Source organism: Bactrocera neohumeralis, unplaced genomic scaffold (genome assembly GCF_024586455.1).
Source record: "Bactrocera neohumeralis isolate Rockhampton unplaced genomic scaffold, APGP_CSIRO_Bneo_wtdbg2-racon-allhic-juicebox.fasta_v2 ctg1337, whole genome shotgun sequence".
NCBI classification, from domain to species: domain Eukaryota; kingdom Metazoa; phylum Arthropoda; class Insecta; order Diptera; family Tephritidae; genus Bactrocera; species Bactrocera neohumeralis.
The window spans coordinates 69,962-72,302 of NW_026089693.1; the positions used below are offsets into that span (position 1 = coordinate 69,962).

The 2,341-nt window shown below is 44.0% G+C and overlaps 1 pseudogene; it reads right to left on the reverse strand.

Annotated features, from left to right (window-relative positions):
* Nucleotides 1–1,090: 1,090 nt before the first annotated feature.
* Nucleotides 1,091–2,040, reverse strand: LOC126766469 (uncharacterized; annotated as a pseudogene).
* Nucleotides 2,041–2,341: the final 301 nt, after the last annotated feature.

A 2,341-nucleotide genomic window follows, 5' to 3' on the forward strand; every position in this document is an offset into this window, starting at 1 on the left:
TTTATCTTGACATCTACAGATCGTCCACCGTCCTCAATTAATCGCCGACGATACAATGGGTAACCATCGATTCCCGAGATGGTTTCAGCAAGCAAGTTTCTCGGGTACCGTTTGGAGCACTTGCCGTCGATCATACAGGGTGAGCTGTTGTTGAAACCTCCGCAAGGTCCATGCATCATGTGTTTAGTTACTATCGTATGCAATTTTGGGTCAACCGTTTCATCAGGAATTTCGGCTGAAATAATGGAATCAATTTCTTCTGGCCTTATTTTGTCAACCAACCAGACTAATATATGAGCATGTGGCAAACCACGCTTTTGCCACTCAACAGAGTACATCCAACAACGTACTTGGCCATACACACGATGCTTTGTAATGAAATTCATTAAAGATTTTAATTTTTGCTTGTAAACTCTGGCTGAGATGTCATGCCTATCAAGTGGTGTTTGGTTGTGTAGCAGTTCTTTTTTTATTTCAATCCATTGTGGGTTACAGGTGAATGTAATAAATAGGTCTGGACGGCCATACTTTCGAACATAAGACATCGCATCTTGAGCGTACTCGTGCATGTGGCGCGGGCTTCCGATGTAAGTGGCCGGTCAAATTGTCATTCTGCCTACATTATTTACATTGCCGTCAGCATTGATTGCATCGCGTAAAATTGTCAGATTCTTCCTACATTTTACGACTTGATGTCAATTCAATTTACATTGCCATGTCCAGCATTGATGAAAATTAACGTTGGCCGTCTTTTTTGTGACAGATCAAAATGTACGCTTCATGGATCGAAGTCTGCTGTTGATTAAGACTTTTTTGTGGTATCAATATGTATGTCAATCTTTCATTTATCCAATTAAACATATAAAATATTTGACGTACATGTCCACTGCATTCTGACACACTTTCCTTTAAAGAAAACCCAAAATGCACAAATTCCGCAAATCGTTATAAACCTTTTATTTGAAAACTCACTTTAGAGTTGTTATAAAATTAGTTTTAAACAGTGGTATAAATGTTTAAATATATGTATATATCTTATATACATATATATATAACATATGTATATAATGATGAAAATGTTAACAATATGACTTTAATATGAAATTAAAACTTTAAATATATAAACGCGGGTAACGAAAGGGAACCGGGATACTGCGAAAAGCGATGCTGCTTGGTCGACGTCGAATCAACGAAAAGTGCGCGAGCTGCTTTCTCAATTCCTTTTGTTCTAATTAGATTGCAGTAAGTCATCGCGTTTGGGTGCATGTGCGTGTATGTGTGTTAATGGGTGGTGTTCTCTCGCGTGATGAGGTGAATAGTCGATTCGGTGTGATAAATTGATGCAGATGTGATGCGACGTCGCTACTCATTTAGCCATCCCGGCCCCCCTAGGCGAGTATTTAGCCTAGAAGCCGCTGTAGCTGCTGTAGCGTAGCTACAACGCTGCTGAGGCCTGTTGACCGCCGGGACTGCGGCCTAAGCGGATGGCGCCGTGTTGATGTTGTCCGGTTTTGGCGCCAGGGACGAGATTCTACTTGAGTGTGTCCAACGCCGGCGGTAAGCCGTCACAGGAGTTCTTTGAGAACGCCTGACATTACCGCTGGTGCGAGGAGCCGGTGGTCGCCCGGAGTCGCGTCTGGTAGCGCGGTGCAACAGCGTATGATGAGCCCGCACACAGATTTGGCAACGATTCTGTGATGGGCACTCTTGAGTTGCGTGGGAAGTTGCCAGACAATTCAGGCAATACCCGTGCGCCTGTGCCACCTGCTGGCGTTGCATCGGCGGCATGCCTTTGAATATACCGCAGTGCGATAGCCGATGAGGGCGGCGGCATAGTGGACAACGAATTGGTTGCAGATCCGCTGGTACTGCTGGCGTGCTTTGACGCGGAGCCGTTGTCGCGGTGGAGCCTGTCGTAGTTCGAGGCGCTGCCGGTGCAGTGTTGGTCCGGGGTGCTGCTATTGGGCCAGCTTCAGAGCGAGGGGCGGAAACTGCCGAACGCATGGTTGGCGTTGACGATGATGCCATATCCACGTCCATATTACTCTGTGAGAGAAATGATGATATTAGAAATGTATTGTGAAATTTACAATAATATGGACTTTTGTGCCACGATATGTGGCATGAATAGGATGTCATTTTTTTATCAGACATTTATGTTAAGTTTTTGTGTCATTTATGTTATTCGAGGTTTCGATTTGGTAAGCGGTTTATATGTTTTATCGATTTATTGATTTATTAACATTGCGGTTTCGGTTTTACGTTTCTTTATCTTCGGCGGTTGGTAGAAAGCATAATTTGACGAGCGGTCTGGTTAGCGTTCCGGTTTGAGTGCGGAGAT